Source organism: Rhea americana, unplaced genomic scaffold, assembly GCF_003343005.1.
Source record: "Rhea americana isolate MKP2758 unplaced genomic scaffold, rheAme1 scaffold_71, whole genome shotgun sequence".
NCBI classification, from domain to species: Eukaryota; Metazoa; Chordata; class Aves; order Rheiformes; family Rheidae; genus Rhea; species Rhea americana.
The window spans coordinates 343,967-369,054 of NW_028186879.1; the positions used below are offsets into that span (position 1 = coordinate 343,967).

The 25,088-nt window shown below is 42.8% G+C and overlaps 1 protein-coding gene across 6 annotated transcripts in view; it reads left to right on the forward strand.

The window, feature by feature from the left end:
* The window catches only part of SLC7A1 (solute carrier family 7 member 1), a 55,322-nt gene that overhangs the window by 2,411 nt on the left and 27,823 nt on the right, over positions 1-25,088 (forward strand). For 2 of the 6 annotated variants that reach the window (XM_085321810.1, XM_085321811.1), the window contains exons 2-3: positions 20,901-21,041; positions 22,861-22,957. The exons of 1 other annotated variant lie outside the window; for it this stretch is intronic. The gene's annotated coding sequence lies outside the window, so the exon portion shown is untranslated. Of the gene's footprint in view, positions 1-20,900; positions 21,042-22,419; positions 22,551-22,860; positions 22,958-25,088 lie in introns of those variants that run through there. 3 more of the 6 variants (XM_085321812.1, XM_085321813.1, XM_085321814.1) reach the window with 3 other exon arrangements.

Below are 25,088 nucleotides of genomic sequence, written 5' to 3' on the forward strand. Positions count from 1 at the left end.
AAAAGGAAAAAAAAAAAAAAAAAGAAAAGAAAGAAAAGAGGTATAGCTGAAACTGCAGGTCAGACACTGAGGTTAGCAATTACCCTCTGATTACCCACTACCGACAGGATTCATGACAGTTTGTCTGTGGTTCTTTGACAGTTTGGGAGTTTCAGAGATCTGGAGCTGGGGCTCCCACAGCTTCCCACTGCCAATATGGCTTAAGCAATCTAGGCAGTGTTGCCTGGGAGCACTGGCCCAAGCCATGTTACTTTGATGATGTGTTGGCAGCTACTGCTGTCCCTGACTCCACTTGAGCCTCGTAAGCAGGTGGGCCAGAAATCTCAGGAATAATATTTTATACAGAAGTGCCACATTTAGAGTTTCCAAAATAAAATACTGTGAAATTTCAGTTCTATGTTTCTGAGTTTCTGATTTTCACTCCAGCTTAAGGTGAAGAACATTTCAGCAAACTTAATTTTCACAGAGGTGAAACTTTTCATAGAATCATAGAATCATAGAATCGGTAAGGTTGGAAGGGACATCTGGAGATCATCTAGTCCAACCTCCCTGCTCAAGCAGGGTCACCTAGAGCATGTCAGACAGGGTTGCATCCAGGCAGGTTTTGAAGATCTCCAGAGAAGGAGACTCCACAACCTCTCTGGGCAACCTGGTCCAGTGCTCCGTCACTCTCACAGGGAAGAAATTCCCCCTCACGGTCAGGCAGAACTTCCTGTGCTTCAATTCCTGCCCATTGCCTCTTGTCCTGTCACATGGGACAACTGAGAAGAGTTTGTCCCCGTCCCCTGACACCCTCCCTTCAGGTACTTGTACACATGGATAAGATCCCCCCTCAGTCTTCTCTTCCCCAGGCTGAAGAGGCCCAGCTCTCGCAGCTGTTCCTCATAGGGCAGGTGCTTCAGCCCTCTCATCATCTTTGTAGCCCTACGCTGGACTTTCTCCAGGAGCTCCATGTCTCTGTTGTAGTGGGGAGCCCAGAACTGGATGCAGTACTCGAGATGAGGCCCCAGCAGGGCTGAGTAGAGGGGCAGGATCACCTCCCTCGACCTGCTGGCAACACTCTTCCTAATGCACCCCAGGAGACCATTGGCCTTCTYGGTCACAAGGGCACACTGCTGGCTCATAGTCGATTTGTCATCTACCAGGTCTTTCTCTGCAGAGCTGCTCTCCACAAGGTCAGCCCCCACCTTGTACTGCTGCCTACGGTTATTTCTCCCTAGGTGTAGAAATCTGCACTTGCCCTTGTTGAACCTCACGAGGTTCCTCTCTGCCTGACTCTCCAGCCTGTCCAGGTCTCTCTGAATGGCAGCACAGCCCGCAGGTGGATCAGCCACTCCTCCCAGCTTGGGATCATCAGCAAACTTGCTGAGGAGGCACTCTGCCCCCTCATCTAGGTCACTGATGAACAGGATGGGACCCAGTATTGAGCTGTGGGGAGCTCCAGTAGCTACAGGCCTCCAACTAGACTGCACGCCGCTGATGACCACCCTCTTTTGTGTGTTCAGGAATTAGAATAACTGCTCTAGGAAATATTTTTTTTTTGTTTCTTCACGGAACAGGACCCCCCAATGAATTTTCCTGTTAATCTGACCTGTTCCTCAGTGTCTGCCCTGCTTTTGTCTTCACTAGTTATATGAGAAATCCATGCTATTGCTATATTTATTTAAATATTAAAATTGTTATMGTCTACTTAATAGTAGCATTTAGCTTCATATTTTCTTCTTACATATTTCTTCTGCCTTTTTTCTGAGATGAAGAATAACTCTTGGTTTCTCCTCACCAGAGGTGCAGATAAATATCCCACCTGTTTTTACTGGTTATAGAGTTTTTTTTTTATTTCACACTTGCCTCATTGTTTTCCTGGTCCTTGTCATTTGTTTCCTTCATGGTGGATATTATTTGTCCATGTAATTTTTAAATTTACTTAGTATCCTGTTTTTGATGACTTGTARTTAAATACTATCCATATTTATGGAGCAAGCTATGTTTTCTTTGAAAATTAAAGGCTAATAGTTCTTCACTTCTGAAMGTTTGTTAGAAGCCACACTGATATTCTGAAGAAAGTGAACACAGACTTATTTAGYTAGGGCTTGTCCCTGGTACTAATTCATGCAGTTGGTTAAAACTCTTGTAGCAGATCATTTATTTAACTCCTTGAACAGTTCAGTCAAATGGAAGGTTCTCAAAATAAATAGCACTGTGCTCTGATTCATATTATTCCTGACTGTGTGGGAGCTTGACTGTCTCATGTTTTCAGATATTTTAACATATGYGAGAAGAGCTGAGTTACGGGGTAGATGCGTGTCATCTCTGGCTGCTGTTGCACCTGCAGAAATGTTTACTATTGCCAGCTACTAATTGGCATCCCAATGGCAGAGGCAAATGCTGTTTCTGTTTTCTGGCTGATATGCCAGTATGAGCTCTTCTTTAATTTGTTTCAGCTCAAATGAGGTAGGGTACAATAAGCTGCTTCGATGGTTATTTATTTATTATTATTTCAATTAATGTTATTAATGTTATTTCATTGCAGTGACTCTTTTACTAAAATGGTTTCAGTTAGCAAAGTAAATAATATGATGCATCTTCAGAAAAAATTGCTAACTTAACAAAGTTTTAGTGAAATGGTCCAGAATGCCACATGAGCTGCTCAATGCATAGTTTAGATAGGCTGGTGACATTTGGGAGGTGGAAAGCAGAGATGGTGCCAACTATTTGGGGACATTTATTGCTGAGGGCAGTACACTTGGAATTGTAAGAAGACTTGGATGTATGGTGCTGCTCTGGATATCAGCAGTGCATGGACTGTGGCAGTTCAGTGGTTAGAGTAAACCAAAGCTGAGTTTGCTTTGACTGTGGGGTATTTCGGGGGCTGTGGTTTAGTGCCACTTGGCATTATTATAAAAGAGATAATGTGCAAAATCACATGGTTAAAGCAGATAACATGCAAAGAGATACTATAAAAGAGATAACATGCAAAATCACATGGTTAAAGCATATTGAGATCTGGGCTTGGGAGCACTTGGATCCAAAGGTTCCGTCTGATTCCCCATACTACCTCTGCAGTGGAGCGATGCCTTTACTGTGGGGTGAGGTAACACTGTGGATTTCAGAGGAACAGTAGAAGCTCCTATGAAATTTGAAGTCACTGATCAAAATCAGTTCTATAGAATAAGAAAGAAGAAAAAAGTGCTAACCGTAAAGCATAACAAAATCAAACCAGTAGTAATGCTAGTAGCAATTTCATTTGGGAACACCAGTGTGGGAGRTAAATAAGGATGTATATTTGGCAGGAGTAAAGTTATCGAGCAAGAAATTGCTGTGAGTTGATAAACGAACTGTTTCTTTAAACTGAAGAAGAGCTTGTCTTTGTCAAAGGAAAAATTCCTAAAATAAACTAGTTGGAAAACCTGGGTGGATGAGTTTGTGGAACTAGGTCATTTCATTGAAGTGACTCTTTTATAAAGTGGTTTCAGCTAGCAAAGTAAATAATATGATGTATCTTTAGAAAATATTCTAGAGGGGATTAATTGGCTCTGGTAACCAGAATATAGCCTTTCATCTCTAGATTGATGATTAAACTCCACTCTGAGCTGTTTACTGCCTGACAGCTGTTTGATGATCCATGTGAAATAATTCCCAAGCAAAAGATATTACTGAATGCTGCATTGTTTGTTTTTCCTCCTTCCAAAAAGTTCCCCAAACAGTGTGACTTGGAACACATGCATTGCGAAGTTTTTATTCTTGCTTTCACTTTGCAGTAAAACATYGACAGTGCATCAGACTGGTTTGTATGCTTATAGCTTCTAAAAAATTACTGCAAGAAATAAGAAAAATACAGCAGAATCACCCCCTGCTTTTTTGCTTTGCCTGGAGCAGCAGCAGAAGCTTTTTTTCAAGTTATGTATTTGTAATAAGAATCATATAGAGACATTAAGAGATACTGACTGTAAGGTCATTCTGGAAAAAATGTAATGTAATTGAGACTCTAACTTGTCCACCAGTGCTTTAGCAACTCACTGAATAAACACATATGAAATACTGYATAGAAAGAAGTGATCAAAGCAGATATTTAGAAATCTGTCTTATGGTCCCTTCCTGAACTTACCTGATACAGGTATGAAGTTACTGTCACATACCAGCCCTTACTGACCATGAGTGCATTAGACAGTGTGTTTCTGACTGTGTAATCTGCTAGCATAGGAGGAAGAAAGCAGCAAAATGTTCTGGCACCATGAGTGAGAAGAAAGGGCAACACCCAGAACTCAGCAGCTGAGCAGTGGATTAGGGTGGATGTGCCACGTCTTGAAGAGGAAAAGCAACAGCTGTYTGAGTACTCCTGGGAACCTAGAAAATAAGAATTTCTATGAGATATCGCTCTGATGTCCTACAAGGGAAATGGGGGTGGGAATTTGGCGTTTAGCATCTCTTCAAATCAGAAAAGCTAGCAGCACAAGCAGTAGAGTGCAAAATATAGTAATTAAACAACTGGAGAAGAGCAGAACCATGTTTTTTTATGCTTTTCTCTCAAGGCACTGGGGTTAATGCTTCTGAAGTCCTGAAATCCAAAGCTTTGTCCAGAAAGCTTTCCTATTTTTGAGGAATGTAATTGTTGTGAGGAGCTATTGTTTTTTATGAAGAAAGTGGACTTCTGAGTAGAAAAAGCCCCAAAGAGCTGATCATAGCCTTTGACCTGTCTTTCTGTGGATAGTACAACGATATAAAACTCCAATGAGATGTTTTTACTTTTCACAGCTGGAGGTTCAGACAGTTCTCTGGCTCAAGGAGTTGTCTGAGTTATTGTTGGAGCTTTCGTAGCTCTCGAGTGCTGTCTGGGAGTTCTGTAAGCCCCTGCAATACTTGGTGGAGGGAAGAGGGCATCTCCGGAGGGTCATTCCTCCCACCTCTCTTCAGAAGGGATAAATTATTACCTGGAGGTGCCTCTCTCTCCCTTTTGACTGTAGAGGGGGTCTGGATGATACTCTTAGCCTGAGCATCATCTTTGCAGATGGCTGAAGTTAACTTCTTAGAGTGGATTCCAGCTCCTCGCAACTGAGGAACTCTGTTGAGCAGTAGAGAAATACAAGGATATCCCCAAGAAAACTTTCAGAAGTGCTGAAGCACTATTGTGTCTTGGCTGCTCCGRAGAAACCATCACAGATGTTAGAGACCTTTTGAGCCTGTTTTTTCTTAGAAGGAAATACTTGGAGAGCAGAACAGCATGGTGCATAGCACCAGAGAAAGCACAACAGCAGCCCTTTTTCATGCTGCTGTTCAGGCCCTTAAGGGAAAATGATAATTATCATTTGTTTCAGAGTTATTTTTCTTTAAAATAACCTTTCATTTTTTCTTCTTTTTTTTTTTCAAAGCCTCAGTGCAGTGGCACTAAGCAGAACATTTACAGCCCATAGTTTGTTTCCTTCCTGCTGTCGTTTAAACAGCCTAGCAGCAGTAGATCTTATTAGACTTCAAAGTTTCTTGTTCTAGATAAGTGACATGCAGGGTTGGGGAGAGACTTGCCTTATGGCACTGTAAGTGCTAGAAGAAGTATGTTGAAATATATAGTGCAACATCTCTCAGAAGCTGTCATCTTTAGGCTTCTCTGCTTACACCTTCCCCCCTGTAAGTATAATTAAGACTGATTTTCTTTGATGTTGGAAAGATGGTATGGAAAGATCTAATAAAGTCTTTAAAATGTATGAGCAGACTGGATGTTATCAGACATTTYTCTCCTGAGAAAAATAGATCATATTCACTATGAACAATATTGCTTTGCTGATAGGGACATTATTATTTCTAAGAATTTCCATGTAACTTCATTTGACAGGAATATGTGCCATGTGACTTCACTTATTTCTGTCATTGAGTTCCACATCGGTACTGAGAACTCAAAAATTTTATACTTTTTTTTTTAGCTGATTCTCAAAATCAGGTACAACGAGAAAGTATGAGTATGTTTTAAGAGTCACAAAACAGGCAGACTTCCATATGAGAAAACTCTAGGGCATGGAGATGCAAATGACAATTCCTATAAAAGCAGAAAGAGTGAGCAAGATTTTAGTCAACAAATTGATCAACTGCCAGGCTGATGGAGTTGAAGAGGGTGTTATGACAAAYCATTTTTGCCCTTTGGAGGTCATCTGTTTTGTAAATTGACTTGTTGTTTTGGCGTAAGCAGGAATTAACTTCCTCCGTAGAGGATTGCAGATTGCAAGAACTGGCTTTCTGCGGTACAAATTGTAAAACAAAATGAGAGAACAGGGTGACACTGACTGCCAGATAATGCCTGARTCTGCACTATATTTTGCAGTGGTCTCATGGCTGGGTTCAGGACAAATCTGCCAATTTTCTGCATTCCTGACTTGCTGGAAAACAGTTGGGACTCACTCTGGGGCAGTCCAGCAAGCTGGTAGGAGAGGAAGGAGGGGAGAAGTAGAGGAGGAGAAAATGCCAGTACTACAGCATGGGGCAGCAGGTAGACCACAGTGACAGGCCTGGCTGTTTTAAATGCATCTTACTTTATCTTTGGGCAATGCCATGTGACCAGTGGGGCACAGACGTGCTGCTGTGACCAGCAGCGTGGGCAGGAGGAGAGGGATCATAGGGACTCTGGGCTTTAGAGGGCTGCCAGTACTGGSTAGCTCAACTGTAGGTCAGACGGTGTTATGTCAGTAAGGCATGTACTGTCTGCAGGCATCAGGAACAGGAGTGATGTGCTGTTTAATCAGCATGGCGTGGTTTGGGGCGGGGGGATTTTGTGCCAGTGCCTCCCGTTTTGCTGGAGCTGCCATGGGCTTGGCTTAGCTGCTCGTTCAGGACAGAAAAGCCACGCCGTTGCCCTGCTCTCCCAATAGCATATTGTAGCTCAGTGTAATAATGATTCAGACATTTCCAGGAAGACCCAGTGCGTCCTGTCGGCAGTGCACCCAGCTTTGCATGTACCAACAGCTCCCAGTGCCTGAGCACTCAAGGGGAGAGGGAGGCGTGATGGACCAGGGAGAGTCTGGGTCTTCCCCTCTAACTGCCCCTCTAGCCCATAGCTTCAAGTGAGAGCTGGGCCTTCCTTGGAGTCCCTTACGTAACGATTACTAGCTTTCTGCCAAGATTACTAGCTTTCTGACAAAATCTCGTTGTAGGCTGGCCAGCGTGGAGTCCCTGCGCTAATGGCGGACAAAGAGTCCCTCTACCTTGTTAGTGCTGGTCGTGTTCTGGTCTTGTGTTCGCTGTGAGACATGAAATACATTCCCTGTGTACTGGTTCCTGCTTCGTCTGGGGGATGATTTACACTCTTCTAGCTTTAGGGAAAAAAACTTCAGAAAGTCTTGATTCCCTCTGAGGGAGGAATGGGAAGCCTTTTTAATTCTTCTTGGGATGCAAAAAAGGATCTTCTTTCCACATGCTGAGATAAATATGGTTTGTTTTGGAAATCCCTTTTCCCCAACTTGGCCACTTGCTGTTAAAACTTTATGCACAACTCACTCTTCTTTCAGTATTTGACCCAATCCTGCTTAGCTCTGCAGTCCACAGTCAGAGGTTTGGAAATCTCTGCCCTAAACTTCCCTGAGTCACAACCACACAACCTTGAACGTTTGGATTAGATGGAAGCAAAACTCCTGTTAGACAGTAATCTCTTTGGCTGTGCAGTCTTAATTAATTAATCTTGAGCACCATCTGTTCTGTGCACTGACTAAAGAAGGGCCCTGGGGAATAAATAGCTTGTGACCCTGCAACTAAGTCTAAATTATGATGTGAGTGCTCAAGTTTTGAGGGCCACTGTACTACTGATGGYATTTGAGTTCCTCACTTTGCAAGCCTAATGCTGTTCCCTGCCAGTGCTATTCTGCATGCAGTAGCAAACCACAGAGGGCTGAGGGGGCTATATTGCTCAGGTCCCCCTGCTCATAGCAGATCTGGGAGGTGCGACTGGCAGTGGAGGATGTTAGCAGCACATCCATTGGGAAGCAGGGAAAAGCTGACCAGTGAGCTTGTGGCTAAAAAAAAAAATGTTTACCAAAAGCAAACAAACTTCACACCTGCCTTACTGTGAAACTTAGTTCCACATCAGCATTATGCCTCCTTTCTGATAAGATTTATTTGGATAGACTATATCAAGACTAGGCTCTGATATTTACATGTAAAACCAGGAGCAGCTGATTATCCTGTAATCAGACCAGTCAGACATCATGCTTAGATCGTTTGGACTTCTCTGTACTTATTTTAGGCTGCAATGCTGTGAATATAATTTTCAGAGACATTTTTGTTGTAAATCCATCAGGGCTTATGAGGTGCTAAGTTGACAGCTTGGGATATTAAGTACAAAACACTTTTGAGACCGAGTTTTTTTTCACGATCAGACCAGTAATCATACTTCATGTTCCTGTTTTATTAATTTAAGTGCTCCTGTCCCAGTGAATACTTGTCTTTATTGGTGCTCGGCGTATAAGGGAGTGAGCTGGGCAGAGCTGCAGAGCTGGGCAAGATTGGGTCAAAATACTGAAACAGGAGCGAGTTGTGCCATGTGAAGTTTTAACAGCAAGTGGGCAAGTACGTGGGTGAAGCTGCCATGGCAACTGCATGTGGCATTTGCAGAAATGACCAAACTGTGCGTTGTTGCTATTCCTAATTACTAGTCTGCTTTTAAAATGGAAGGCTCTGCTTGTGATGGCCGGGGATACTGCGGGGAGGCGGCTGCCTGGCAGGGGGAGGAAGGTGGAATGATGCAATTTGTGTAGCTTTTTGCAGCTTGGGAGCCAGCACAGGTACTAATGTTAACCTGGCTGTGGGAGCTGGGGCGGGTGGATCACRGTCAGCATGATTTGATCCCAAATTAGCAATGAATGCTCACTGCCCCCATCGCAGCAAGCAGAGCAGTGCTTGCTCAGAGGCTTAGAGGTGAATGTGGTGTCTGTCATTTCTGAGCCTGCTGTGTGCAGTCCCGGAGAGGTGTTAAAGCAAAGGACCAGGCGTGCCTGCCTCAGTGTTTCCCTGTGGGGACCCCTGTAATGATAGCAGAGGTCTCACTGTCACATGAGCACTCACTGCTTTTAGGTAAGCATCAAATTCAGGTTGGTAGGTGATTTTTATTTCCTCCGCTCTCTTTCTATCTGACACAGCCTCATGCTTTATCCTCTGTGCCCCGTTTCTGTGGACTGCCCTTGGCCGTTGCTTTGCTGTGGGTGTCTAGACTGTGACAAGTACTGCTGATGCTGCTGTGAGCACATCCTGCATTCCTGGCAGCTGGACTCACAGCKATCCTGCCCAGCTCAATTCCCGTCCCAGTAAAGCAGTCCCTGGTGAGCCAAGTGTCATGGGCTGTTGGAGGAGTCAGGGGAGGCGACCTGTTGGGGAGTTAGGGTATCTCTATATTCTACATATGTTGAGCGTGTGGCCGCAACATCGGCATTCAATATCCTCCTTTCTGCCCAATGTGGAGGGGGAGTTTGCAGCTGTAGCGCCTGCTGCTTTAGAGGCGAGATGAAGGGGAGCAATCTGCCAGCTTCACATCRGTTCCAGCACCTGCTCCTGCGAGGAAGAGAGGGAGCTGCTTCTCTGTCTCTGAACTGTCCAGAGGTCCCCATTTTGGGCTCTGTCCTGCGAGTGCTATATTGTGCTCTTCGTGATGTTCCTGAACTGCTGGGGCACCAGTGGCCGTTGGTGGCCCTCAGAACATGTAGGCTTGGCTCCTTGGACTCTGAAGGACTCAAATCTGTGCGGGGATGTTGAGGGTAGGGAAATATGAATTTGATCAGGTGGTGGCACTCARTCTTTGCCTTTAATTACAAGCTGGGCAGATCTGGTGTATGTCAGGGTTTCATCTTTCAGAGGAATGTCTTACTGAAAAACTCTCTGATGGAGATTATTTGTCTATGAGGGAGAATGTCAAGACTGATCCTTAAAACTGCAAACATGCAGCAGCGTTTGCAGCCTCTTGGCTGTAGGAGAGAAGGCAACTGCCCAAACCAGCTGAGAGGTGTATGAAGATCTTGTTTATGCTTGCAAAGTCTGTGCTTGGAGCTTGTAAGGAATTGTTCCTTCCCTAGCCCTTAAATTATGAATGGAATGTAGGAATACTGGGTCTAAAGGCAAACATTTTACTCATTTCACAGCAGGCTTCTTTTTGGTATGGTGTAAATTGTATTTGCAGGAATGCTTTAGTCTTAGATCCACAGTCGTAGAAATGCCCTTGGAAGGTCGTAATATATTTTGSAGTGCAGCTGACTTGCTCAATAAAAGATTTACTTCACTTTACTCAGAAAAAGGATTTTTTTCTTAATTCTTTTCTTTTGTCAAGTCATTAGCAAACAACCAGATAAAGGTGTAGAACTGACAGATCTGACTCAGAGGTGTGTGTGTAGAAGGCCCTTGAGACTGACTTCCAAATCAATGGAAAAATTCTTRCATTAATGGAAACCTGTTCTAATTAATTTATTTAGAGTGCATGAACCCCAAAGAATGGTGTAGGCTTTTTGGTATACTTTGACATTTGCAGACGCAGATACCCAAGGGTAGCAAAAACTTTCTCAAAAGCATATAGTCATCTTGGTAGGATGGCCAGAGAGCACAGTGATTCTGCTGTATACAATAGCTGCTTCCTTTCCTCCCCTGAATTAATATGTTTTCGGTGAAAGCTAAGTTCTCTSCCTCGTGCCTAATGTGAGTAGTACGGTGCAGGCATTTCTGTGGAGATGGAAAAAGGGATAAAAAGCTTTGTCTTAAATGTTAACAGAGCACCAGCAGAGTCACCCCCTGTACATTGAGAAGTGAGCACTACATACTCACAAATTTATTAAGTTTATCTTTTGAAGGGGACTTATGTTCAAGGGGAATGCAGATATTTGCTGAGGACAAAGTTCTCACATTCCTGTCCTTCTTTAGGTTCATGCAGATGTGTGACTTTTCTCACCCGACACTTACGCAGCCTACTTTTTCGCCAGCATGAACAACACCACACCTCTGAAGTATAGAGAACATTTTTTTCTAAGAAACGTTTTTTTCAGACACCAGCACCTCTCACACAGAAACCCCTCCCTTGCTTTTTCAGTGAAGGAAATAGTTCCTTTGCTTTGGGTTCGGACTCACTATTTTAATTGAGGAAATTTTAAATTCGGACACCAGTGTGATGATCATAAGCCAGCGTTAGGAATGCTACCGTTTGAGACACAGCTGATCTACAGATACTCTAATCTACAGGGGTAGCCAAACCCAAAGTTATTTCTCAAAGTGGTACATGGGCAGGTGCTGCAGAKGTGGCCTAGGTCAGGGCCCAGGGGCACTGCCAGCCCTGGGCATAGCCCAGGAGGAAGCAGTGCCAACCCATGTGGGCATGAGGAGGTCACCGCTGCAGCAGTGTAACATGGAGGGAGCCAGGCTGAAGCTGCACACCTCTGACTGAGGAGCTACGTGCCTGGCTGAGGAGCCGCCTGCTGACCTTCTCTGTCTCCTTTCCTGTAAAGGAAGTTACCTTCTGATGATTTATACCTTTCAGGCTACTTCGATCTATCCCTTGTTCTCACCTGGAAATCCTCACTGGTCTGGGCCCTTTCTCCTGAAGAAATGATAGTATTTAGGGAAGCCTCTTTCCAACTGTCTCACCTTGACTGTCTCATCTTAATGCATCCCATGTCAGTTCAAGATGGTGTTTACTGTTTTGGATAGACTTTGTGGCTCTTAATCTGTTTATTTGTTTCCTCCTATATCATTGTAACATACCAACTTCAGTCTCAGTCTAACTYGCCTCCTTATCTCCCCAGTGAACATTTCCCACTTCTTCCAAGGACTATTGTCTAAAGGCCATGGCTGAAACATGCTGACTGACATGACCAGATGTTTCATCGAAGCAAAGCTTTGTCTCCATTTTATCTGGGTTAAAGAAGACATAAGCTCACTTACTTAATATTGTTTCCTAGAATATAATTTTATTCTGCTCAATATCAAGTCTGAATTCCTGGCAGATTACAGGCAATATGTCATTTAGGGTAGATCCCTGGCAATCTGTCTCAGGATTTTATTTGGCAAGTCTCATTATCAGTGGAGATCCCCTCGGGTTTTATGACAAAYTGAGGGAGTTAAATCAAGCCGTTTTCTTGCAAAGTGTAATTTGAAGACATGCTGAGGAACTATTTGAGACTGAGTGGAGCTGGTGGGAGATTTTTCGCTTACCACCCCTTCAGCCTGTTCAGCTCTCTGTAAGGTTGTGCTGAAGATCAAACCAGTGAAGTGGTCAGGGTTAAAAAAACAACAAACCCCCCCACTTTTTTGTATGGGGATATAAATAATTGTTTTTTTTTCCAGTGTTCCAGTTTCCAGCACAGTTCCTCAAGTGCTTATATTGGTACAGCTACTGGGGTGATTTAGCTGATAGGACTACATGGATGCAAGGTTTAACCTGGCTTTGCTGCCAAAGCAAACGTACTATCCAGCTGTGCCCAGGTCTTCTCTGCTCTGATGCAGGATGCTGTATATCCAGTTTATACCTAGGAGGAATATTTCTAACCTTTTCTTAAAATCCTTGGATACTGGAGACTCACTTTCTTGTATCCTATCCCAATGTTTCATTGTTTCTGCAGTTAGAATCTGATCCAAACRTTAGATTTTCTCCATTGCAAATTAAGCCTAGTATTAGATATTCTCCACTGCAAATTAAACCTAATGCTTTCTGTATTTCTACAATAGACAAGGAAAARAATTAAACTCTATCTAGCCTTTCACTTGTTGAATGCCTTAGCATGTGCCACCTTTGGTATTAATCACAGCTGAAACTTTGTGGAAAAGAATGGGCTCCAATRAAGTTGTGTTTTAGAAATTTTGAAGTTTAAATTTTGGAAACTTGAAACATTCCCTTCAGATCAAAAATGACTAAATGACATTAAGAAAGCAAATGTCACTCCAGTCTTCAACAAGGGCAAGAAGGAGGACCCAGGCAACTATAGGCCAGTCAGCCTCACCTCCATCCCTGCAAAGGTGATGGATGGAACAGCTCGTTCTGGATGTCATCTCCAGGCCTATGGAGGAAAAGAAGGTGATCAGGAGTAGCCAGCATGGATTCACCAAGGGGAAATCCTACTTAACCAATCTGATAGCCTTCTAGGATGGAATGACTGGCTGGRTGGATGAGGGGAGAGCASTGGAYGTTGTGTACCTTGACTTCAGCAAGGCTTTTGACACTGTCTCCCATAACATCCTCCYAGAGAAGCTCAGGAAGTGTGGGTTAGACGAGTGGACAGTGAGGTGAATTGAGAATTGGCTGAAAGGCAGAGCTCTGAGGGTCGTCATCAGTAGCAGAGAGTCTGGTTGGAGGCCTGTGGCTAGTGGCGTCCCCCAGGGCTCAGTACTGGGTCCCATCCTGTTCAACTTCTTCATCAGTGACCTGGATGAGRGGACAGAGTGCCTCCTCAGCMGKTTTGCTGATGATCCCAARCTGGGAGGAGTGRCTGATCCACCTGAGGGCTGTGCTGCCATTCAGAGAGACCTGGACAGGCTGGAGAGTCGGGCGGAGAGGAACCTCCTAAGGTTCAACAAGGGTAAGTGCAGATTTCTATACCTAGGGAGAAATAACCGTAGGCAGCAGTACAAGGTGGGGGCTGACCTTGTGGAGAGCAGCTGTGCAGAGAAGGACCTGGGAGTGCTGGTGGATGACAAATCGACCATGATCCAGCAGTGTGCCCTTGTGACSRAGAAGGCCAAYGGTGTCCTGGGGTGCATTGGGAAGAGTGTTGCCAGCAAGTCAAGGGAGGTGATCCTGCCCCTCTACTCAGCCCTGCTGAGGCCTCATCTCGAGTACTGCATCCAGTTCTGGGCTCCCCACCACAAGAGAGACATGGAGCTACTGGAGAGAGTCCAGCGTAGGGCTACAAAGATGATGAGAGGGCCGGAGCACCTGCCCTATGAGGAACAGCTGCAAGAGCTGGGCCTCTTCAGCCTGGGGAAGAGAAGACTGAGGGGGGATCTTATCCATGTGTACAAGTACCTGAAGGGAGGGTGTCAAGGGGACGGGGACAAACTCTTTTCAGTTGTCCCACGTGACAGGACAAGAGGCAATGGGCAGGAATTGAAGCATAGGAAGTTCTGCCTGAACGTGAGGGGGAATTTCTTCATTGTGAGAGTGACGGAGCACTGGCACAGGTTGTCCAGAGAGGTTGTGGAGTCTCCTTCTCTGGAGATCTTCAAGGCCTGCCTGGATGCAACCCTGTCTGACATGCTCTAGGTGACCCTGCTTGAGCAGGGAGGTTGGACTAGATGATCTCCAGATGTCCCTTCCAACCTTACTGATTCTATGATTCTATGACTATTCTTTTCAAACTGAATTTTAATTTATGATACTGAATAGGCCAGATCCAGTTTTATGCGGGTATTGAAACAAAATATTGAGGTTTTTCTGTCTTAAATTTTTCGGGAGATTTTTTTGCTCATGAATATTTTAGAGTTTTGTCTTTTTTTCTGGATTTAGGAATAGAATAATCTTGGCAATCTCAAAAACTCTTATGATGGGAAAGGAATTTCTCGTCTTGTTCCAGACAGTAGGCATGGCAGTTCAGAAARCAGGCAGGTAAACTGCAGTGTCCCTTAGAGTGTATTCTCTGTTGATAATACTGCCAGCAGCAAATTCTTCAGTTTTAGCCAGAATTGATGTTTCCACTGATGATTACTTGTAAGTAGGCAGTGTAGCAGTGAATACCTTACTGCTCCTTTTCCAGTTGAGGAAATTCTTCAGGGCTCTGGACTGCCTAGAGAACAGCAGGAGACACTGCCTCTGAGATATCGCTAACATTCAGGAGCTTCATCCACAGTCACCTGCACAATCCCCAGCCGTGTATGGCAGAGGGCTGGTTCCTAAGCAACACATTTCTCAAGCCATTAAAGCAGCTGCATTCAAAAGAGGAAAGTAATATGGTCTGCTTTTTATGGGCAGTACGTCCTGATTAGGATTGTATTTTTGTGTACAGTGCACGCCCACTTCGGTGTATATGCCATTATCTCTGTTTAGTGTGTAGTTTATATTTAACTGGGCAACTTTGTTCTTTTGAGTAGGAAATGCCTTGCCTCGTCAAAATATTTAAGCAGGATAGCCTCTTTTTACACACAGTGAAAACAATGCGAAGATTTGCAGTTACTGGAATGGCTTTTGGCTTAGGCTTTTAGCCATTGCTGGTGCCATGCTAGGATGTATTCCAACTTCACATAATGACAATGCGTAGTCAAGCCTGTATCTATATTAGCTGTGAAGCCTTTTCTCTGTTGGCAGGCATCTGCAGATTACTGCAACCACAGCTTCTGAGTCCATTCTCCATACTTGCCCCAAGGCCATCTTCTCTAAGCTGTCCTCCTTCTCCAGCCCAGCCAGTCAGGGTTGCTTATAGCAAKCTTTGGAGACACCACTGAACAAATGTTTGAATCTGATGCCACTTCTTTTGCTGCTTTTTCTAAAGACTCAAGATGGTGACTTAGTTTAAATGTTCATGGGGAAAGCTAAGCATCTGCTATAGCCTTCTTGTTTCTGCCTTGTCAGTTGTTGCAGAGTAACTTAGCAAAACACTTGTAGATTTTTCCACAGCAAGATGTTTTGGATGAATCTGACACACTTCCTACTTTCTACTATAATTCAGAAAGTAAGTGTTTTGGATTACACCTGAGGCTGACATGTCTCAGTGATGGTTGACTTTTGCAGCTAGGAGTCTACGGCTAGGAGTCTACGGCTAAGCGTGACGCTTTACAGATGCCTATAATGCTAATGGAAATAGTAAGAACTCAGGTTTTCCATTTCTTCTCCTGCTGAGTAGATCTTCTATGTAAGTGATGATGAAAGTAGCAAAGTTGGCCTTTTGGAAAAGGCTCCCAAATGGATATTTTACCTGTTTATTGATCAAAAGGTTGGTGTCATCATTGCCAGCTTGTTCAGGAAGCTCACAAGTTTTAAAATAAAAATAAAGAGCCAAACCCATTCCGCATTGTTTGCCAAACATATCAGCATGGCATAAGTACWACCTGTTTGTTTTCCTGCAGATTAGCAGTGGTGACGTTATTGCTGTGTGGGGGAGACATTTGTTCAAGATTATTAGGATGCTGAGGAAGATTTAAGACTGCCCATGAGATGTCACTTTGCTGTGAGTGAGGTGTTCCAATGGCAGTTAACCTTTCCTTGTGTTTCAAAATGAATGTAAGCATATGTGGGACAACTCATATAGGATATTCTATTTTTACTTCCTCAAATGAGCTGTTTGGGGAGTTCATTATACTTGCAGCAGGATTAGGCTGGGGTTTTCTTTTTTGCTTGCTATAAAAACCCTTGTTCTGAATAATCTGCTTTAATTTTATGCTCTTCTGCAAATTGAAGTTGGCTGCTGAGAAGAAAATTCTCAAAAGCAGCAGGGCCTTGAAATAGATAAGGAGTGGTTTCTAGAAGYTGAAACAAATTGTAATTGTTTAGGAAGTGATAGCACCTCTTATGTAAAATGGTGCCTTGTCAGCTTATTTTTACACATGGTGTTTTATGTTTAGCTGGACAGATGTTTGTTATGGTTTCCTTTTTGCTGTTAACCAGATGCAAGATTGCTTATTTTCTTACGGGATTGTTTTGAAGACTGTCCCCTTTTAAAATGTTGTTAATGGGGAAGGAAATCTATAAACCTGATATAATAGATATGTTAACTATTAGATAAGAGGAGGAAGAATATCTTATTTTATTTTAAAAAACAATACAATCAATGCATAAGAATTTGGACACWGAACAAAAGTAACAAACATAAAATGCATTGTAAATAATAGACAAGGACGAGTAGGAATTCTGGCCCTATTGAAGTCGGCGGGAGCTTTGCCGTTGACTTCAGCAGGACAGGATTTCACCCAAGGATGTGACCTCTGCCTCAGGATCCACCTTGTTAGGTTATCTAGGTGTGTCATTGTTTCCCTGAGGACTCAAAGCTGCATGTGGCTGAGTTTCTTTGTCCTCTGCTGAAGTCCAAAGTACCCAGTGCGTTGAGGTGAAGCTGAGGCTCGGGGCTCAGGACTCAGTGGTTTTTGTGAGCCATAGCGTAAGAAGCTGCGTATCCACATTTTCCGAGGTTGCTGAAGGAAGCATGAAAAGCAGGAGCTGATGTGAGTTGTGGAAATCAGACCAGGCCCTTGTGTCCAGTGATGATTTTGAGGGATGAGAGAATGGGGATGAGAGTTATTATGAAGTTCTCAGTGTTGCTTCAGTCCTACAGGTCCCTGCCATTGGCAGGAAGAGAGCAACTCCTGCCCTGCAATGCAAAGCTTGTCCCATGTGCTGCCCTGTAGGAGATTAGGGACATGGTGATGTCTAGCCAGCTCCTTGCACTGCAGCCAAGGTTCACCAAGGCACAGAGGGGCCTCTCTCTGCTTTTCAGGAGTTCGTGCCTAGGATCACAGAAATCTTCTCTAGCATTTGTACCCTGATCACTGTCAAGCAGCTATAGCAGCAGGGAAAGTCAGATACTTAYGTGTGTGTGGAGAACAAAGCGAATTTCAGTTCATTCAGATCATGTTTCCGTAACTGTGACTGTCCTTGAAGATAGTTATGTATCACTTTCTGGAGTTAAACTACTCCAGAAGTGTTTTATGTGATTAGAATTGCATTATTTCACAACAGTACTGACCATAAATAAATTTTTAAAAAGTACTTATAGTTTCTAATATGATTGSGAGTGAGAATGAGAGGAACCAGCCTAGAACATGTTTCCTGACTTCAAAGTCAAGAGCAGCTATTTAAGAAAGCGAGATCACAGGCAGATCCAACTTCTAAAGAGGAAAAAATCATAATTTCCTCTGAAATCACTCTTTGATGCAATTGCGAAGATAACAAATGGTAACAGAAAGATTTTGGACAGAGGTATAATGGCTGCTGTAGTTATCCTGTGAAATGGAAAGATTATTCTGAAAAAAAAATTGCTGACATCATTATTGAAGGTCACTTTGAACTATTGTGTTTATAATTGAAAGTTAAAGGTTGATTTGGTATCTTCTATTTCAAAAGCAACAAAAATGTGTAAGAGATGCTCAGTATGGTAATCATTCATCTATGAGATGAAAGATAATGCTATGCATGAGGAGATGCAGAAAAGGCTGCAGTTCATGGACCCTGCATCCTGCTTACAGTTGCAAGGATTGTAGATGGCATTTTATTCACAAGAGAAATGYGTAAACTTTCTAAAGTTTATTGGGGAGAGTGAAGTTGAGATCTTGATCTTGARTTTCACCAGAAAACTGCCTGCTGGCATGAAGCCAATTTCAGGATGTTTGCCTTAATTTCAAAGTTGATCGTAATTAAATAGTGCCCCCTCTAAACAAATTATCCTTAAAAAGCCATTCTGCTTTATTCCTGGTGGCCATAGTACAGCTGTCAATAGCTGTAGGTATACCTAATGAAGCTCCAAAATGTGGTGGGGTACTCYTGAGCTGTATGTAAGATTGAAATAAGTCACTAGCATCCTCTTCCCTTTCCCTTTCCCCTTCCCCTTCCCAYCTTTTTTCTACGAATAAATCCTGTAGCAATAATTTCTACCTCACCCTGCTCCTGAAACTGGTCACGCTAGTGTCCTGATCTCCCTGCTGCCAGGAGCTGTTTCTCTCTCACAGAGGTTGCCTCTCYCCAGTCCAGTTCTTGCCCAAAGAGTGATTTGTCATAAAGTATGTGACAARGGAGGGCAGTCGGGTACCAGCTCTGCCTTTATCTGCAGTACGAAGATAAAATTTCYATTGGTTTGGCACCACTGAGTTATGTTCATTTTGCAAGACACTGGCTTTAGTTAAATGTAAATTAAATGGCTATGTAGGAAATGGCCTACAACTATTATTAGGCATTAAGTTTTTGAAGCAGAGGCATAGAGCCAAATCCTGAAAGAATCTTATCATCTGCAGCTCCTCGGATTTTAGTGATGGTGAAAGGGGGAGGGAGAGTGGCTCTGAACAACAGGGAACCACAATCCATCTTTAACTGGAGGCACTTAGAGAAGGATAATGTCAAGCTGCACAGCCTGACTCCCAGCTTCTGCTTTTGTTCACAACAGAGCACATCCTCCTTAGATCTGTGTGCAATATATGGAGACAATTKATAGGTCACTTGCATGCTGAAAGTAAATGCATCATTAGTGCCATGTATCACTTAAAAGTTAGTCCCATTGCTGTTATGTAGGCACCACAGAAACCTGTGTATACTAGCACACTGGAGAGTGAGTGCACATCACAAACATTTTTGTTTTACAAACTGCATGACCCAACCCTGCAAGTTACCATCCTCCCTCAGTTTGGTTTTCTCTGTAAGAAAAGTTCAGCAYGTTGTAGGATAAACTTGCTTCATTCAGCAAGGTTGGTGTTGACTCAGGTGTGCAAATCACTGGGGTTTGGGAAGGCTTGATCSTATAGTCTCAACCTGGAGCCAAGGTGAAAGATGTCAGGAAGATCTCTTCTGAAGCAGTTTGGTAGCTGATACCAAACCAGATTAACTATTCAGAGAAAATTAATCATACCCTGGACAAAATGCCAGAGAGCTTTCTCTGCAGAGTATGTGATATGCTCTGTGCCACACTAAATGTGGATTGCAGTATGGGATCAGACTAAAAGTCTACCTAACCAGTATCAACAGCCTTTGGAAAGAGCCTGAGAATAAGGCATTAGCAGTATGATCCTGCTCTGCAGTTGGCAAATGGAGAAGATTCTGAGCTCTGTGTAGACTGTTATGTTCAACAGCTGCCAAAGGGCCTATCTTCCACTGTTTCTTTTCTTGGGTCTTTTTTTTTTTTAACAGTTCCTGTTTTAGGTGTGTTCAACATGCAGTGACAATGAATTCTTCAGTTCCATTTCTTCATTCTGTGAAAAACATGCTACCTTTTGCTTTCCCTAAAGTGAAAGATGATATTTGGCAAAACATGCAAATGCTACTCTCAGATGATAGAGTATGTCCAGATTACACAGTGTGTAAGGAARCATCGAAGGCAGGAGGTAGGCAGGAGGAAAGGTCTCAGGCAAAACATTTCCATTGTTCCAAACAGCTCTCCTTTCCCACTTCCTGCCCCTCACAGTGTTTAGTAGTCTGTGGCTCAGATGTAGCTTTCCCAGTATTTCCCTGTCTTTCTTCAGCTAAGTCCCAGAGTGGTCATTCCATGCCTCCTGGGGGCTCTGTGCTGGCCTCTGCAAAGGGCAGGCAAGCCTTGTCCTACCGTGGTGTGTCTCTGCAGACCCTATGGTTCATCACTCAACTTCTTGCTCAGGCAGGCCACCTCCCTTTAACTCAAGATGTATTTGTTTTCTCCAGGACCTTGTTGCATGCACGTTCCCTGAGCGTGGCAGATTGTTTCTATTTTCTGTCTTAATAAAAGCCTAAATTATGACTCAAGTATTCATTGGTGTTGCTTCTAACTCCTGTGTTCAGGCCACTCAGTGTCTAAACTTTGCCATAAGGTTTAGCATGTTCATTTAGCAAGAGGTAAACTGTTTTTCACTGGTCTTCATATTCCTGTACCACTTAATAAATCCGTATTTGAAATCCAGAATTTGGTCCTCAGTCAAATTRATCTTGATATTCAGACTAGCTTTGGAAAATAAAGCCATTAAGACATTTCCTGTGGATATCTTGCTCATAGTTGGCTGCAGTTTATGATGGGATTTTTTTCATTTTGTTTTGGAGTTTTTTTCCACATCTTTTGTAACATATTTTCTTGGTGCACAGCACTGGAATTTCTCCAGACTGAATGTAAACTACTACTACTACTGTTCAGGGTGGATGAGTTAGCCCCATCACAGCAGTCTTTCTAAAACTCAGAGAGTGGAATCTCTTTATCACTCTGATGGGAGTTAAGTAAAGCYTAGGAGTCATATTGACTTTCTATAATATAATGAAATTCATTGGGGAGGTTTCACTGCAGTTCTCTTGTTCTCTTACCCTACTTTAGAATTCATGACAACGCTATCCCTGCTTTTGGAGAAGTGTGCAACTGTCCAGCTGAAAGCAGTTCTGGCTGTGACACATATTCGCATAAGATTAAGATTGCAGAAGAGAATGCGTGGAAGAACTGACATATGAAAACACCTAGGTAAAAAATTTGTCTTTCCTCTGAAGGGAGAAAAGTTTTCCATCTCTGTGTGCTTTGGAAATTCCCATGGTTCACTAAATGAGATTTTTGTAAGATTGACCTGAAGTCTACCTTCCTCCATTTGTTTGAATCTGTGTCTCTCTTGAATGTAGCTGCTGTTTGAGAGCTGTTGGTGGACTAGATAATTTCAGACACGGTGGGACTTTGAAATCCTCAACTTTGTTCAGCGATTCTAATTACTTTTCGTAGTAGGAGGGCTAGGTTTAAGGCCAGGGGAAAGAGATTTAAGCCAAGATTTATGACTGCTGTCTTTTGGAAAAGTGAGGAGTTTCTTGATTTTGTAGTTGATGCTGTGGTGGCAAAGTCAAAGCATTGGATTTAATTTCTGGCTCAATTAGCTCAGCTTCATAGCATGCATTTTTCCACTTTTTACTCTTGAGTTTTAGCTGGAGCAGATGAAATACAAATCTCACTTGATCATATTGTAAATTACTTTTAGCAATATGTTTATCTATGTATTATTCTGTGCATACTATTGATATTAGTGTACAATGCATATTACTGTTGATTTGCAGGAAGGTATTTATTTGAAAGTGAATGCCTCAGTCCTGCATTGCATATACATAAAATAGCTTTTTTCCTTTTCCATAATTAATGAAGAAACATTTAAAAGCCCTRCTGCAGAAGTTAGGCTTGATGGTGCAGCTTGGAGATTGGGCTGGGGCTCTTTTGAACTCCTGGATGCAGTCTGAGAGGAAAGCAGCGCTTCATSCTCACAGGCCGTATCTCTCTTAGGAAGTAATGTATACATTAGGAAGTAATGTGACCCAAAGTAATTTTGCAGAGCAGAACAGTTACTGCTGAGATCCTGATGTSTGCATTACACAGATTTCAGAGAAGACTAGTTTGGACAAGCTCCTGTCTGTTCTTGTGCGTTCGACACCTGGTAGTTGGACCACACTGCAATGTGAACTGCAGTGTGGTAAATGGGAACAGTAGGGAGATTCACTTCTAAATCATTTCTGCACTCCTGCTTAGAACGAATATGCTGATGTACTGCGCCCTTAAATAGTTGAATAAAGCTCCTGAGATAGTGGGTTTGGTGCTTGGAGTCAAATTTATTTGTAAAGGAATTATAGTTTGTTGTCAGTACCAGCACACATCTATGTTACCTAGGTGTAGATTTTCTGTGGTCTATGACTTGACTGTGATTCCTTTGGAATGTTTGAAGCTTCCTGGTGCTTTGCACAAGTGTTGGGTTTCCTCTGCCAGTGACCCATTCAGAATGATGGTTCCTCTTGACACAAAGAATAAGAGGGTGCAATGGGATACTGTACCATTATGTTGCTACTTGCAAGGTTTATTCAGTGTTGAACAATTTGCTGTATTTCAATGCATGTTTCCTTGTGTATCTGTATTAGAATTAATCCAGCAAGACCTACAGAAGGTTTGAAGAGCATCTTAGTATCCAACTATCAAATTCTGTTGATGGTGATGCTAGGAATGAAGGTAGGATGGCAGAATACTGGCTGAAGAAAGTGGTTAAAACCAGTGGGTAGTCAAACTCAGAAGAGAAGGGTCAAAGACAAGCAATCAGAAAGAACCAGGGTATGAAATCAGTGGTGTAACAGCAAAATAAAACCTCTGTCAAGACAAAGGTGGTGTCAATTAACTGTAGAATAGCAAAGAGATAAAGGAGTTTATCTGTGAGAGACTGGCAGATTCATTTGATACTTGTATTTGATAAGAAATTTGGAGAAGGTGGGATGCTATTTGTTTATTTATTTCTTTTTCTTATTGTTTTTTTTTCTTTTTACAGAGAAAGGGAGGAATGACAGCGCTATTTTATCTTTACTTGATTAAATACAGTGCCATATGAGAAGTTACTTAAGAAGAGGAGGACTAGAAGGAAACTTGTAAGTTGCATAGGGAATTTGGTAGTGAGAAGTCAGAGACTAGAAAAGGAAAATAGATGTGTGCAGAGGAGACACCCAGTGAGTGTTCAGTGGTTGGTCTTGGGATGTTCTTATTGCTTCTTTAGATGGTTCCTCTTGACACAAAGAATAAGAGGGTGCAATGGGATACTGTGCCATTATATTGCTGCTTGCAAGGTTTATTCAGAGTTGAACAACTGCAGAGAGATGGACTGTCCAATTTTTATGGGATGTAGATTGCTTAGCTTTGCAAAATAGAGGCTGAGGGTTTATGACTGGTCTCTAAAAGTCCACTGAGTTAAACATCAAAGAGGGGGAAAGGCCACTCTTGATACAAAGATACGTGAATAAACATATAAAGCACTTTGGCCGGAGAGTAGAAGAGTGTTGGTGGAGCTTTCCAACACTGGAGATGGGAATTAGCAAGTCTCGAGGGAGAGCCAGGGTTGCCCGTGACAACTGAGACTGGACTTGGCAATGTAATAAGCAAGAAGTCCCTTCTAATATTGTACGTATGGATTCGGGTAACACTGTGAAGAGAAGCTCTCAATCTGCTCTCTGCATTTTTCAAGAATTTTGAAGCAACTTTTTTGCTTTTCTCAGAAAGAATAGGACRAAACTTCCCTACACACGTTGTGTCCAAAGGCATAAATCTTGAAGGAGCAGATTTTGCAAAGGCCTCTCTGACTATATTAGTTCCAAGGTTGTTCTCTAGGAGAGGACTCGACTGCTGGCGATACTAGTTTGACTGATTATAGCTTTTAATGAGCGCTGTTACTGTCTCTGTTAGATCAATGTGTACGCGTATGGCCAAATTTGTAGGCCTCATGAATTGCATAGCAAAATCTTCCTCTGGAGCACCAGAGCAAGGCACATTTCTGATGAGAGAAGAAACTCCAGAAGGAGCTTCTCAAGCATCCCTCTACACAGAGGAGTTTGGTTTACCCTGCTGATAATCCTGTTATAAAGGCCCAGGCATGGGAGCTGCACCTAAACTGAGATAGTGAATAGACAAGTTGGCCATGCCAACACGTCTATATGTGGGAATGGCAAAAGCCTAATTGTGTGCACATAAACATCTCTTTGTGTTAGGATGTGTTTCTTCTGTTTCCAGGTGTACTGGATGCCCTACGTACGTTAGTAGAAGTTGGRCCTGCATTATGAGCAAAGGCTGAGTATTTCTGCAGAATGTAGCTTACAGTATGTGGGTGATCTAAAAGGCTTTGTTGGCCTTTCACATTGGCCATTACAATGTACATGTGAAAAATTACATGTTTATGTGCCTTCTGAAGCATATTGCTGATGTAGGAGCATAGGCAGAAACAGTGCTCCATGGTTTCATTAAATACCCCTGTTTTGCAGGACATCAGTCCTGAGTGGGACTGAAAATTTCAGAGCACTACATTCTGCTCTTGGTTTAGTTGATGCAAATACAAAATAGCTTGAGCTTTTATATCAGTGTAGCCAAGTAGACTAAAACGTGATTCTATGTATCTTTTCTCCAGATAGCATGTATTTTAGTAGGTACAGTCTAGACAATGCCTGCGTGTGCTGCTATTAACAGTTGGCTGGAGCTGGAGCCTAGAGACAGGAAAAGTCTCTGTGGGTCTATCTTACTGCAAATAGTGTGACTTACACAGGTGCACCTGGTTGCATTGTGCTCTAGGGACAGCAGCACATGTAGGATTCAGCTGTGCCATATTCTGGGATATAATGTTCACAAGTTTCGGTCATCTTAGTTCACCTCTGAAATTAAAGATTAACTATCTCTATATATCTATCTAAATCCACATCTCTGTATATATGTCTTTTTTTATATCTGTATGTATGTTTCTGTATATATGTCTCTTTTAACTCTTAGCCTGGGAAAACAAGTCTGAAATCTGAAAGACAGGCTTTACTTTTTTGGCTCGCATGCTTTTATGTAGCCTGTGCAACTGTAAATCTGATTAGTGTCCTTCATGGTACAGTGGTTGTGGTGGAATCCAGTTTGCCCTCCCAGGATTGTACAGCCTCCACAGTGTGAATAGGAGTAGGAAGCAGAAGAATGCTTTATTTATTTATTTATTTTAAATCCCTGTGATACGCCTAGATAAAAAGCCAGCTGAGCTGT